The following is a 15,754-nucleotide window of genomic DNA, read 5'->3' on the forward strand; positions in this document are numbered from 1 at the left end:
TGAAATACCAATATTTAAGAGAAAAAAGATTTTCATCATTTCTTTTCAATGAACATTTTTTTTTCCTTTCCCAGATCCCACATCTACACTGGAAAAAAAAACTAAACATAGAACCAAAACCTCTGAAACATAATGAATACCAATCAAATTTCTGCATTGGTCACATTAGAAATTGTGTATGTCTGTGTGTATGTGTGTCTGTGTCTGTGTGTGTGTGTGTGATCTCATTTTACATGAATTCCATCATTTCACTCTCAGGAATAGGTAAGCTACTTCATCATTTATCAAGAGTTCCATTGTTAGGAAAGTGAAACAGGATCAAAGGACATTCATATAATTGGTCTTCTTGGTAAGTTATAAAGAGTATTTGTGCATATTCTCTATTTCCTTCAAATTAATCCTTTAGAAGTGTTGTGAGATCTGTTTCCATGAATTCATGACTCAGGAGCTTGCAAAAAGAGATATTGAACAGTCCCCTGATCAGATACTAAGGTAGAAGAGTAAATGATTCAAAAAATGTACAAAGTAGTTTTTGTTCTCTCTAATTTCCTTTCTGGCTTCAAAGTGTGAGTATTGAAGAGTGATATCTAGAGAATAAGATAGGTCAGAGAACGGTAATCTTATCTCCCATCCAGTTTCTAAATATTCACAAGCATATAAGTGACTAGAGTCCAGCAAAGACTATCTGCATATTCTCTTGAAATGTCACCAGGAATAGCAAAGCTGAGCATGCTCCATCCCCTAATGTAATGATGCACAGTATATAAATCTATCTAAACTATGTTGCAAATTAAATGAGATGTTTCACAGGTATTTAGTGGTATCAAATGAATGTTTGTCAGTGGTAATAATGTCAGGATCAAAAATGAGAATTCATTTCTTGATCTTGTCTCTCAGCAGATCTCTACCATGGGTGACAGGGGAATAAGCAACCACTCAGAAGTGAATCAATTCATTCTCATAGGCTTCCAGGTCTGCCCAGAGCTTCAAATCCTCCTTTTCTTCATATTTCTGCTTACCTATAGCATGGTCCTTCTGGGGAACATTGGTATGATTGTCCTCATCCTGACTGCTTCCCGACTGAACACACCAATGTATTTCTTCCTAGGCAATCTCTCTTTTATTGATCTTTCCTACTCCTCTGCTGTGGCACCCAAAGCCATAGCCAACTTTCTCTCAGAGAATAAGACCATCTCCTTTGCAGGCTGTGTGGCCCAGCTCTTCTTCTTTGCTCTCTTTATTGTGACTGAGGGCTTTCTGTTGGCAGCTATGGCCTATGATCGCTTCATAGCCATCTGCTCCCCACTCCTGTATTCTGCCCGTATGTCAAGAAGCCTCTGCATCCAACTGGTTGCAGGATCTTACTTTTGTGGCTGTATCAGTTCCATCCTTCAAGTAAGCATTACCTTTACTATGTCCTTCTGTGCATCTCATGTTATTGACCTTTTTTACTGTGACATCCGCCCAATACAGAAGATCTCATGTTCTAATGTCTTTATTAACAAGGTGGTGTCATATTCTTTGTCTGCCATCATTATTTTGCCCACAATAATGGTCATCATGGTGTCCTACATCTATATCATATCTACTATCCTGAAGATCCGTTCCACTGAAGGACAAATGAAAGCATTCTCCACCTGTGGGTCTCATCTGATGGTTGTGAGTTTGCTCTATGGGACTGTTTCTTTTATGTATCTCACACCTGCCAGTAACCCAGAGCTGGGTAAAGTGGCCTCTCTGTGTTACACCATTGTTACTCCAATGTTAAACCCTTTGATTTATTCTCTAAGAAACAAAGATGTCAAAGAAGCTCTGAAAAGTATGTTATGGGGCAAAAAGGGTTTTCTCTAAGTTTTTTGTCTTTACTATCTTGAACCATATGATAGATGTTGATTTTGTATCTGTGAGCTACTTTTATACAAAGATTCTCCTCCCAGCCAGCAATTGTCCCTCCACAAGTCTACTTGAATGAAGACAATGTTATAGCCAGGTTTCTTTCAAAACAGTAATTGTTATGCCCTGAACTTATTAATTGCATAAAGACAACAACAAAAATAACTATCATTTATACAGTGCTTCAAGGCTTTTAACGCATTTTATAAATATTATCTCATTCTATTCTTACATTAGCCCTGAGAAATAGATGCAATTATTATTCTTCCTATTTTTCAAATGAGGAAATTCAAATGAGAAAGGAGTGTCCAGTGTCACATAGCTGACCAGAGTTGAGACCAGATCTATACTCAGAACTTCCTGAGTCTTGTGCTTGATCTAAATAAGAAATGTTTTCTCATGCTCTTTCCCATGCAAAAACAAACCATGCCAGCTAAGTAGTAAATATTCCCTAGGAAACTCCTTTTTCCTTTGGCTTATTCCTCTTTTTTTTCTAGCCCTCTCTCTCCTGTGAAAAGGTTTGTTATCTGTAATGAATTGCTACAGAATATTGCTGATTGACTGTATATTCTAAATAGAACTAAAACGTTATCAAAATTAAATTGTGCTAAAGTTGCTACCAGTGAGGAATCCTCTTTAGCATGCTAATACATTACTTTGCTTACATTTTGGCTCCCTTTCTTTGATCCCCTGTTATTTGAACTCTCACTGATAGATAACTATCTCAAGAAATCCCATTCCTCTTGGTTGAGAGAATTTCCCAACGTGGGTAGGATATGGATTTCTGACTAAATACTTTATAGTTTTGCTCTGACACATCCTGGCTGTATGACCTGAGACTTTTAACCTCAGTGCATCAGGCAACACTCTCAGGTATAAATCCCATTGGTAGGAGAAGTTTCTCTTCTGGTATTTCTGCAAACTGTTTAATCACGGATCTAGATAGATAGACCGACTAATATCTTTTCTTATTTGGTTGGGATGCTGAATGTGGATAGAAATCCTTCTTTGAGTCAAATGTAATTGAACTTAGTGGGGTTGGGGAGATAATCTTAAAATCATGAGATCAAGATAGAGAACTAATTTCTTTGATCCCTATGATCTCTCAAATCTCTCTAAACCAGATATTATGCACCAAAGATAAGACAATTTCAGATAACTTTATAGTCTAAGACACCCAAAATACAACAGTTTGAAGTGATATTTACTTTGCATTCACTCAGCAACTTCTCCCCTCTTACCACTATGCCATTGAAAATGAGACTGAGCCAGCTGATTAAATTTATAGCCTCATTATAAAAACCAGTTCCATATCCTAAATCTTTTTCCCTCTTTCCAGTGTCATGAAGATCTGGACTCTAGAAAATTTTAAAAGTCTGCTACAGCTTTGACAACTAATGCCATAGCAATTACATAATAAAAAATACCTCTGTAGGAGAGAAAAATGACATTTAATATACTATGTTATCATTTGCTTTGTTGTTGATCATAAAGAACACTAGATCTTTCCATACTATACTGACATTCTAACCAGAAGTTGTAAATTCCTTCTAATTGGCCTCCCTGACTCAAGTTCTTTCCACTAAACTACACTTCACACAGTGATATCAAGTTATTTTCCCTTTTATTTCAAATCTATGTCACTTCTTTACTCAAAAAAATTCCATAATTTTCAGTCACTCCTTGGAGTAAATATAAAATTATATAGGATTTAATGTCTTTTGCAACTTTCCCCAAGCTTCTTTTCCTATTTAGGAAACCGTGCTCTCTTTCATACACTCTATGTTAATCTGTCCTGTTCCATATATACAACATAACATTTCTTATTTCTGTGATTTTGCAATGGAAATTTCTCCATACTTGAACTCAAACCCTATTTTCTTGGAACTCCATCTCTCTCATATAATTTCCATGTTGTAATCAAACTCTACTCAAGTTCCAGCTTGAATATAAATCATAATCTTTCATTAATATCCAGTATTATGGATCTGAGGCACTTGTTTTGTTTTATTTTTTAAATGACCAGCCCAAGTTCTGGTGAAATCCAAAAATTTGTTTTGATATTTTCTTCATCAAATTGGAATCTTTATTATTAGTTATCTTGACTCTCCATTGAAGTCCATGGAATATGAGTTATTAAATAAATCAAAATAGTAATTATCTTTATTTCTCAATATTAATCAATTGGTAAACATTTATTACATGTCTACTATGTGCCAGATATTCTGTTAAATACTAGTACAATATCTTATCTTATGTTTAAGCATATTGTTAAAATTAATGAATATGAAGAATTAATGTATGAATTTATAATAAATATTATTTATTTTTATTTTATTATTTAAATTAATTTTAATTTAAATGTAATAATAATTTGCACCAAAAAATCATGTCAAAGTTTACTTCAAATTCTCATTTTAATGGCAATTAATTTCTCTTCACATGTCATTCAATTTCTCTAAAGATATGAAGTAAATTCTCTTCAAAAGTCCTCTGCAATTTAAAAGGGAAAACAGCTGCATCAGAAAAAATTTCTCTCCTTTCTCAACATCTTTGACTTCTCTCTGCAGCTCCATGTCTTTGATCTTTAGCAATGACCATTTAGAGATCTTTCGGGTAATGGGATAACACTGTGGTCTCTCTGTCTCTGTCCCATTCTTTTTTACTTCCCCTCTCCCTCTCCCTCTCCCTACATCCTCTCTCTTTCCTTCTCCCTCTCCCTCTCCCTACTCCCTCTCCCTTTTGTTCTCCCTCTTCCTCTCCCTTACCCTCTCCTTACTTCCTCTTCCTCTCCCTATTCCCTCTACCTTTCCTTTTCCCTCTTCCTCTCCCTCTCCCTCTCCCTCTGTCTCTCTTTCTGCTTTCTTTTTTTTGTCTTTCTTTCACACACACACACACACACACACACACACACACACTCTTCATGTGTTTAGACCAAGCAAAAAGTATAATTTGTCAGAAATATATTAAAAAACCTCCAAACAAAAGCTAACTATTTAATTTTGGATGAGACAACCAATTCTTGCATTTTAGGGCATCACAGAAGAAAATGAGAAGTATATCTTCACTATTAATTTCATGACCTTTTTACAATAATATCTTTGTATTTTTCTCATTTAAAAATCATTCTTCTATTTCTTTATTATTTTCTGTTAATTGCATGTACACAGTTAACAAATTTCTACAATCAAGATCATGTGAAAAGAAAAAAAGAGCTATTTTGTCATTATAGTAAACTCCTAATGCAAGAGATATATGACAACTTGTCTCTGACTCAGAAGGTAATATCCAAGAATTTTCTGAGGTACAAAACTTTGAAGTGATTTGCCTAGCATTATATTGTTATTAAGTATCAAAGTCAGTATTTTGAACCTGTTGATTCTTCTTGAATCTAAATGTAGAAAAAGTGTGCCTCATGTGGCCTACCTTCTTTTGTTGTGTGGCTCAAAGAAAAACAGAATTGACATTTCTAGTCTCCTCTTCCTACCTTCTCCAAAAGAGACTTTAATTCCTGCTAGGAAGTAAACCAAAAATTTGGAGCAAAAGGCAATTCTGTTTTCATCAGAGAGAATCCTGGGCTATAATTATATCTATCTGATCCATTAACCATTGATAGTCTAGCAGATATGACTAAGTTTGATTGATCTTCTGATCTCTTTGTCATTATTTGGGGGAAAATGGACCCCAAGCTTTATGTCCAAGGCTTGACACTTCTCCCACCAAAAACCTGTTCCACAATGAATGCATATCATGATTAGCAAATCATAGCAAAACACAAATCAGAAAAGTATACATGGAAGAATCTCAAACAAAAATGTCCCTTGAAGAGTTCAGAAGAAAAATATCCTTGAAGAATCCCAAAAAAGACTGGCAAAGATAGGACTCTCTTCTAACTAAATCTCCCCCAACCCTTTTATGTCAAGGTCTTCATCACTACCAATAAGGAAAAAGTCCCATACTAAAAATTTTTGGGACAGAGGTTATACAAGACTAGCACTCTAACCATTAGGCTATGATGCCTCTAAAATCCTAATTAGAGTAATTAATATAACCTCATCCCATAACAAAATTAAAATCACAATCCAATAAGAAATTGCCATATACAGAGCAACTCAAAAGTTTTCATTGAAATTTTTAAGGTTCTATGGTTGAGAACTGGATCGGTTACCCCAGGAATTTCACAAAATTTCCTCATCCATAAAGTGAGTAGACTGAATAATATTTACTCTTAAATTTTCTTAGAGCTTTAAAATCCAGGTCATATGACATAATTTCTTATAATTAATTAGCTTAGACCACATTTATAGACATCATGATTTTTCTCATAAAATATAAAATTGTCAGATCTAATATTGGTACTTCCAATCATATGGCATTGTTTTTACAAGAAAATAAGAGTTTTTGTTTACACAGCACTTAGACATTTTAGAAAATCAACAAAATAACTTTATAAAGATAGTAATGTAAGGATTATCCAACTTTACATAGACTGAAACTGATTCTGAGAGATTAAATGACTTTCTGTTGCTTCTGTACTAACAATTAGAATTAGGATTCAAACCTAGGTATCCTCTGACTCAAGTAAATATTTCAGTATTTCAATGCTATCAGTGGGATCTCTGACCTCCTCAATGTGAGCATTCCCCCATCATGAAATGAGATAATATTTATAAAGTTCTTAGCAAATGTGTGACTCAAAGTAGGCACTTAACAAATGTTTTTTTTTTTTCCCATTTCCTTCCCTCATACCTTGTCACCAGTAAAAGATGTGTAACATTAAAAAAAAAAGACTTGTGTCTTTTCACATCAAGAAATTCTTGTTCATATCCTTCCTCAGCTCCTTCAGAGAGTCCACTAAGTATACTCAAAGTCTTCTAAATCAAAAGCCTTTCTTTGAAAGTTTTGATAATTGCATCCCTGTATAATCTATTTCATATATAATCCTATGTTTTACCCATTTGAAAAAACTATTCTAAGAAGGGATTCATAGGCTTCATGAAGCTTCTATAAAGATCAAGGACACAAAAAAACTCAGACCTCTTCTGATATTTTTTTTCCATTTTATGTCTATCAGAATGCACCTGAATCAGCCATCAGATTTTCCTTTATACCTTCTTTGTTTTAGATTCTCTCAATATATAGAATTCAAACATCAGCCATCAGATTTTCCTTTATACCTTCTTTGTTTTAGATTCTCTCAACATATAGAATTCAAACATCCCCATAAATTTATATTTTAACAAAAAATTAAGTTAACATCTATCTACATTATGTAAATCACAGTTCCCTCTCTCCTTGTTCAGCAAACAAAACTAAACTGAAGTATGGAGTTGGAAAAATTATCCTTTTGCTTTCCCATGAGATAATACCAGCTTCACAGGGATAGAATAGCACTCAGATCTTAGGATGTCTACTCTAAAGTTTTTGCCCTAAAACTAAATATTCAACATAATTTTTTTCATTTCTGAAAAAAAGTGACATTTGTTTTAATTAAAGAGTTAAAGACAAAAAAAAAAAAAATCAAGTCATCTTCCAGTTGATAAGTGGTCAAAGGATATGAGCAAACAATTTTCAGAACAAGATATTAAAACAAATTCTAATCATATGGGAAAATGCTCTAAATCACTATTGATCAGAGAAATGCAAATTAAAACAACTCTGAGGTACCACATTTCAGATTGACTAAGATGACAGGAAAAGATACTGATAAATATTGTAGGCAATGTGGGAAAACTGGGACACTAATTGTTGGAATCCTTACAAACTGTTAAGTCATTAGGATTGATAGAGACAATAATTATCTAATTTATCATGGTTCAGTATGATTGATCTGATCCTACAAGGAGATGTTATGGGCCAGAACTTGAAACAAGGTACTAAGTGGAACTGATAGAAACAATGCTTGTATTCACACCTTTAGAGAGCTCATATAAGCAAGAAGCTCTTAGGGCCAAAGGGCACTCTGGGCAGACACAGAGGCACTCTGGGACAGACACAGGAGGACTCTGGGAGGAAGCCCACAAGCCCACTCTCGGAGGTGGAGTCAGATTCATTCACTTCATCTCATACCATCATGGTGGCTGGCCTCCTGCACTTCCCCCACTGAGACCAAGGCTGGTCTGAAAGGTTCTCCAGAAAGCTGCCCAGCCCCAGGCAAGGAGACAAGAGATTCATTCCATTTTCCACCTTTGTGCTGGCTGGAGGCTAAAGGACAAACCTTTGGATTTGGAGACATCTGGAGGGAGCTCTTGGAACCAAGCAGAGAGATAGACCACCAAGAAAACTAACAGGGTTATTTTGGAGGAAACAATAAAAGATCTGAACTTTTAACACCTGGCTGCATTTGGAGTAATTATTACTCTGAACCAAAACTAAGGCTGCCTCCAGAAAACCTCCCCAAGAAACCTACTCCCACAGAGAACTATTATATATTATATTTTAAAGAAGAGAACACCATAACTAATACATTGTTGGTGTAGTTGTGAACTAATGCAACCATAGAGCAATTTGTAAATATGCCAAAAAAAACTATCAAACTGTGATACAGGATGTCTAGATTTGAATCCTAATTCTAATTGTTAGTACAGAAGCAACAGAAAGACCTTTGAGCCAGCAGTGTCTCTATTGAGCCTGTTTCCCAAATCGATCATAAAAAATAGGAAAGAACCCACATATGCAAAAATCTTTGTAGTAGCCCTTTTTGTATTGGAAAAGAACTGGAAACTGACTGAATGCCCATCAGTTGGGAAATGGCAGAATAAGTTATAATATATGAATGTGATGGAATTTTATTGTTCTATAAGAAATGATCAGCAGGATGATTTCAGAAAGATCTGAAGAGACTTACATGAACTGATGCTAAGTGAAGTGAATAGAACCAAGAGAACATTGTACACAGCAACAACAAAATTATATGATCAGTTCTGATGGATATGCTCTTTTCAACAATGAGGTGATTCAGGACAATTCCAATAGACTTATGGTAGAGAGAGTAGTCTGCATTCAAAAAGAGAACTATTGGGACTGAATATAGATCACAATATAATTTCATCACCTTCTTTGTTGCTGTTTACTTGCTATTTCTTTTTTTTTCTCCTTTTTTTCTCTTTTTGGTCTCATTTTTCTTACACAGTATGATAAATGTGGAAATATATTTAACATGTTTAACATATATTGAATTTCTTGCTGTCTAAGGGAGAAGATGGGGGAAGGGAGGGAGAAAAATTTGGAACACAAGGTTTTGCACAGTGAATGTTGAAAACTATTTGCATGTATTTTGAACATAAAACCTATTATTTAAAAATGGGGGAGGGGAGCAGTTAAAGGTTAAAAAAAGAAAGAAAGAAATCCTGACAAAATATATAAACTGATTAAAGAAAAATAAACTTCACAATTTTTTGGAATTTTATAATACAATTTTCAGTTCTGATTTATATGAAATTCTCTCTCATTAGACACTGGCATAAGAATGGAATATTGAACAAATAACCTACCAAGAAAATTGTACAAATAATAGACTAGGTATAAGATGTAGACAAACCACAGTCAAGAAAATTTTAGGGCTGAAAGGAACTTAAACATTGCCTTAAAAACATTTCATTTTAATAGGACAGAAACTCAGTCTCATTAAGGAGAAATAATTGAGGCATGATCAGAGATCTTGTTAATGGCAAAGCAAGAATTGGAATCCAGATTTTCTGACTGTCAAATGTCTCTCTAAATAACTTAATGTTAATATACACCTCCTATAATCCAGGGACTATCCTGGAGTCTCTTTAATATGTATGTACCTTAGTGAAATGAAATTAAGAAAAAAGAAAAGATCATGTTTCAGAAAAGGGCAGAATTTAGAACCATGAATAGAGCACTCAACTTGAAATCAGGAAGACTCATCTTTATGAGTTCAAATTCAGCTTCATATACTTACTACTTATGTGATCCTGGGCAAGTTATTTATTCCCATTTACCTTAATTTCCTTACATGTAAAATGATCTGGTAAAGGAAATGGAAAACCATTCCAGGATGTTTGCCAAGAAAACCCTAAATGGGATCATGGGCATTTGGGCATGACTGAACAAACAACAAAATAACTTCTTGATTCCTGTCCAATAACAAGGTTATTAAGAGCTGGAGACTGGAATCTCTTTCACTAGAGAATAAATCAAAGAGTTCTACACTCTTTGTGTAACATAATGTGCAAAAATCTTTGTAGTAAGTATAACTCAAAGTGATCACTTCACCCAGCTATGAGTTATTGGTGAGTCTGAAATACTGAAAAACAGTTCTTGAGATCAAGACAGTTTGTGAACTAATCTTGTATTTGAAACCTAAAAGATAAGATTAAGAGAACAAAAAGAGCTCAAAGCCCATTAGGTGCTTCCTGACAGAAGACAAGATGTTGGACATCATGGAGCCAAAATGGCACAGTAAAGTCAGGAAGCTGCTCAACTTCTCCCAGTTTCCCTTGAAAACCACATGAGAGCAAGCCTCTGAACAGAGTCTGACAGAATAAACCTTTCTCCAGCTCAAAATGGACTGAAAAAATTTCAATGAAGGTCAGTCTCACTAGGGTGTTCAGCCTAGGTCACATAGAGTCTGGGAAAGCTGGTGAAAGGATCTTAATCACACAAAATCAGCAACTAAGACCCTTAGTCCTAGCTCAGTAAAGAAGCAGTCCAGTCCTAGCTCAGAAGACAAACTCTGAGAAACCACACTGTTTCCTTAGTAGAGCAGGCAAAACTACCCCCTACAAACACAAAGGGCCCCTGTGCTCAAAGCCAAGGTGCAAAGCTGAATTGGAAGCATGGGACAGCATCACATTTATCTCAGGAGCAGAGCTGCACCTTAAAATTTTTTTAAAAAAAAAAGGAAATACCAAAAAAAAAAAAAAAAAAAAAAAAAAGAAAGAAAGAAAATGAGCAACAAACAGAAAAGTATCTAGAACATAGAAAACTATTATGGTGACAGGATAGACCAAAACCCAAACTCAGACTCAAAGAGTGAAATAAATTGGTCTTTGCCCCCAAGAGACTTCTTGGAAAAGCTTTAAAAAATCCTTAAAAGGCAAATAAGAAAGGTAGAAGAAAAACTGAGAAAAGAAATAACAAGCATGAATTAATGATTCAACAATTTGGAAAAAAAGGAAAAATTGTCTAAAGAAAACAACTACTTAAACAGTAGTTTAATCAAATGGAAAAAGAGATACAAAAGATAACTGAAGAAAATCCCACATTAAAAATTAGAACAGAGCAAATGGAAGCTAATGACTTTGTGAGACAGTAAGAATCAGTAAAACAAACTAAAAAGAATGAAATATGAAAGAAAATGTGAAATGCTTTATTGGCAAAACAGTCATATGGAAAATAGATAAAAAGACATAATTTTTAAATTATTGGCTTACCTGAAGGTCATAAGCAAAAAAAGAAAAAAAGAGCCTAGATGGCATTCTACAAGAGTTAATTAAGGAAAACTGCCCCAATATTCTTCAAATAGAGGGGGAAATACTCATTGAAAGAATCTATCAATCACCTCTGGAAAGAAATACCATAAGAAAAACCCCAAAGGACATAATTGTAAAACTCCAGAACTATAATCTCGAGAAAAGAATATTGTAATCTGCCAGACAAAAACAATTTAAATATCAAGGAGCAACAGTCAAAATTACCCAAGATCTGGCAGCTTCTATGATAAAGGAAAGGAGAACCTGCAATACCTTATTCGAGAAGGCAAATGACCTAGGGTTACAACCAAGAATTAACTACCCAGTGAAATTCAACATCATCTTTCAGAGGAGAAGATGGAACTTCAATGAAGAGACTTTCAATTATTTATGTTGAAAAAGCCAGAATTAAACAGAAATTTTAATCAACAAACCAGAACCATAGAAAGGTAAACAAAAGAAATAGATATAGATATATATTTTAGGTTAAATTGTTTATATCTCTAAATGGGAAAGCAATATCTGTAAAGACTTGAGAATTGTATCTGATACTGGGGCAGACAGAGGGAGGCATCACATGGATTTGAGGGTGTGATTGTAAATGGACTCTGTTGTGATGATTTCAAAGAAAAAGACATTAAGGAGTGGGAAAAGGTCTATACTAGAAAAAGAGAAAAGGAAAGGTATTATGGGATAATTAGTTCATACCAAGAGGCTCCAAAGAACTAATACAATTGAGGGGAAAGGGGGGATTAGCATTGTCTGAAACTTGATTTCATAAGTTTTTGGCTCTAAGAGGGAATAATTTAATCATTCAATTGGGTATAGTAATTTATTTAATCCTATAAAGAAGTAGGAGGATAAAGAGAAAAAGAAAAGGAAGGAATGGGATAGCATCAAAGGCAAAAACACTAGGGGAAAAGGTAAGAGAAGGTGGGAAAGGTTGGTAGAAGATAAGGTAGTGGATGGAGTAGGCAAAAAAAACCACAAGACCAAGGACATGGTGGAAAGAGAGAACAAAAGTATATACAGAGAAGAAAATAGGATGGAGGGAAATGATAATCATGACTGTTAATATGAATGAGATGAACTCTCCCATAAAATAGAAGCAAACATCATAGTGGATTAAAAAACAGAATCCTACAACATGTTGTTTACAGGAAACACACTTTACACAGAGAGACACGTACAGAGTAAAGATAAAGGGCTGGTACAGAATTTATTATACTTCAGTTGAAGTTTTTTTTTTAAAAAAAAAAGCACTCTATAAGAAATCAAGCCATTCTCCAATTGATAAATGGTCAAAGAATATGAACAATTTTCAGATAATGAAATAGAAATTATTTCCACTCATATGAAAGTGTTCCAAATCACTCTTGATCAGAGAAATGCAAATTAAGACAAGTCTGAAATACCACTACAGACCTGTCAGATTGGCTAAGATGACAGGAAAAGATCATGATGAATGTTGGAGGGGATGTGGGAAAACTGGGACACTGATTGTTGGTGAAGTTGGTGAAGTTGTGAATGGATCCAACCATTCTGGAGAGCAATTTGGAACTATACTCAAAAAGTTATCAAACTGTGCATACCCTTTGATCCACCAGTGTTACTACTGGGCTTATATCCCAAAGAGATAAGGAAAGAGACCCATATGTGCAAAAATATTTGTGGCAGCCCTTTTTGTGTAGTGGCTAGAAAATGGAAATTGAAGGGATGCCCACCAACTGGAGAAATGGCTGAATAAATTGTGGTATATGAATGTTATGAAATATTATTGCTCTAGAAGAAATGACCAGCAGGATGAATACAGAGAGGCTTGGAGAGACATACGTGAACTTATGCTGAGTAAAATGAGCAGAACCAGGAGATTATTATACACTGCAACATCAGTTCCAATTGATCTGTAATGAACAGAACCAACTACACCCAGAGAAAGAACACTGGGAAATGAGTAAGGACCACAACATAACATTTCCATTCTTTCTGCTAATGTGTGCTTCATTTTTGTTTTTTTTCCTTCTCAAGTTGTTTTTACCTTCTTTCTAAATCTGATCTTTCCTGTGCAACAAAATAACTGTGTAAATATGTATACATATATTGTATTTAACATATACTTTAACATATTTAACATGTATGGGACTACCTGCCATCTAGGAAGTTCATTGATGACTTCAACTTCTTTTTCTCAGATTTGGATCATTTAAATACTTTACTTCCTCTTCAGTTAATCTGGGCAATTTATCTTTTTGTAAGTATTCATATATTTCATTTAAATTGTCAAATTCTTGACATATAATTAAGTAAAATAGCTCCAAATAAGTGTCTTAATTTCTTCACTTGTGGCTAATTCAATCATTTTGTTTTTGATACTGGTAATTTGGTTTTCTTCTTTCCTTTTTTTAAATCAAATTCACCAATGGTTTGTATATTTTATTGTTTTTTAAATAGCTTCATTTATTATTTCATGGTTTTCTTACTTTGAATTTTATTAATCTCTCTCTTGATTTTCAGAAATTTTCAATTTGGTATTCACTTGAGGACATACATTTTATAGTTCTATATAAATTTTTCCCTAAATAGTACTTTGGCTGCATCCCTTAAATTGTTAGGTTGTCTCATTGTTTTTATTCTTGTTTTTATGATTTGTCCTTTAACTTACTTTTTAAGTATTAGATTATTATTATTTTCTGATTAATTTTTCGATTTTAACATATCTTTGAAATGTCCTTTTTCAAATGTAATTTTTATTACATTATGAACTGGAAAGGACTAATCTACTCTATTTCTTTTCTGCATTGAGTGTTGACAGTTTTTTTATCCTAAAACAAGATGAGTTTTGGCAAGGTGTTTTACTGCTGAGAAAAAAAAAATATTTTGTTCTATTTCACTTCATTTCCTCCAGTCATAGTTCACTTTTCCAAAACGCCACTCACTTCTTTAAATTTTTTCTTTGTTTTTTGAGAGTTGTATCTAGTTCTGAAAGGTGAAAATTGAGATTTCCCCACTAGTATGGTTTTATTGTCAATTTCTTCTTGTAACTCATTCAACTCCTTCAAAAATGTAGATGCTTCACAATTTGATACATTTCTGTTCAATATTGATTATTTATTGTTTATTGTTTTTGATACCTTTCAACAAAATATACTTTCCTTCTTTATCTCTTTTAATTGGATCTAATTTTGCTTTTGCTTTGTCTGAGATCATGACTGATGCCCCTGCTTTTTTGGCTTCAGCTGAAGCACAATAGATTCTGCTTTAGCTCCATCCTTTACCTTGCGTGTATATTTTCAAGTGTGTCTCAAATATGTTTTTGCAAACAATATATAGCAGGATTATAGGTTTGAATTCATTCTTTTGTCTATGCCCCTGCTTTTTTGGCTTCAGCTGAAGCATAATAGATTCTGCTTTAGCTCCATCCTTTACCTTGCATGTATATTTTCAAGTGTGCTTCAAATATGTTTTTTTTAAACAACATATAGCAGGATTATGGGTTTGAATTCATTCTTTTGTCTGCTTCTGTTTCATGGGTAACTTTATCTCAATCATATTTAAGTTATGTAAACTGTGTATTTCCTTCTGTTCTCTTTTTCCCCCTTTTTTATCCTTTCTCTTATTTTCACTCTGTCCTTTCTTATAATTGTTTTATTTTTGATCACCACCTTTCTAATGCAACCTCCCTTTTATCAGTGTCTCCCCTTCTCTTAACCTTGTCTCTTTTTGCTTCTATATATGATAAATTGGATTTCTATAGCCCACTGAATATATTATTCTTTCTTTTAGTAAATTCTGTGAAAGATTCAAGCTTTGCACCACATTTTCCCATCTTCTTCTCCATTACAATAGTTCTTTCATGCTTCTTTTATATGAAGAAATTTGCCTCATTCTATCTCTCCTGTTCTTCTTTTCCTAGGGCAATCTTCTTTTTCTCCCTTTTATTTTGCTTTGGGGGATATCATTTTATCAAAGTTATCTTTTACCTGCACCCTCTGCCTATATATACTCTTAATTGCCATTATAATAATTAAGTTTCTAAAGTTATAAATAGTATATTGAACCCTCTGTCTATATACATATCTTCTAAATGTCCTTATAATAATAATGCTGAAAAACTACCCATGCATATATCTTGTAAATAAAAAGCTATAATAATAAAAAAAAGAAATATGTGTAGAAGAATTGTACGTGTTTAACATATATTAGATTGCTTGCTGTCTAAAGAAGGGGATAGGGGAAGGAAGAGAGAAAAATTTGAAACACAAATAATATCATTTCCAAATAATAATAAGAGTTACAAATACCATCTTGTTGTATATAAATATAAGGAGTTTAACCTTATTGAAAATCTTATTTTCTCTTTCTTACTTTTTTATGTTTCCTTTAAATCTTGTATTTGAAAATCTATTTTTTGTTCAGCTCTG

At 33.8% G+C, this 15,754-nt stretch overlaps 1 pseudogene; it reads left to right on the top strand.

The window, feature by feature from the left end:
* The first annotated feature begins 850 nt into the window (after positions 1-850).
* Positions 851-7,259, top strand: LOC116419515 (annotated as a pseudogene).
* The last annotated feature ends 8,495 nt before the right edge of the window (positions 7,260-15,754 follow it).

The sequence above is a fragment of the Sarcophilus harrisii genome, chromosome 5, assembly GCF_902635505.1.
Source record: "Sarcophilus harrisii chromosome 5, mSarHar1.11, whole genome shotgun sequence".
Lineage (NCBI taxonomy): Eukaryota > Metazoa > Chordata > Mammalia > Dasyuromorphia > Dasyuridae > Sarcophilus > Sarcophilus harrisii.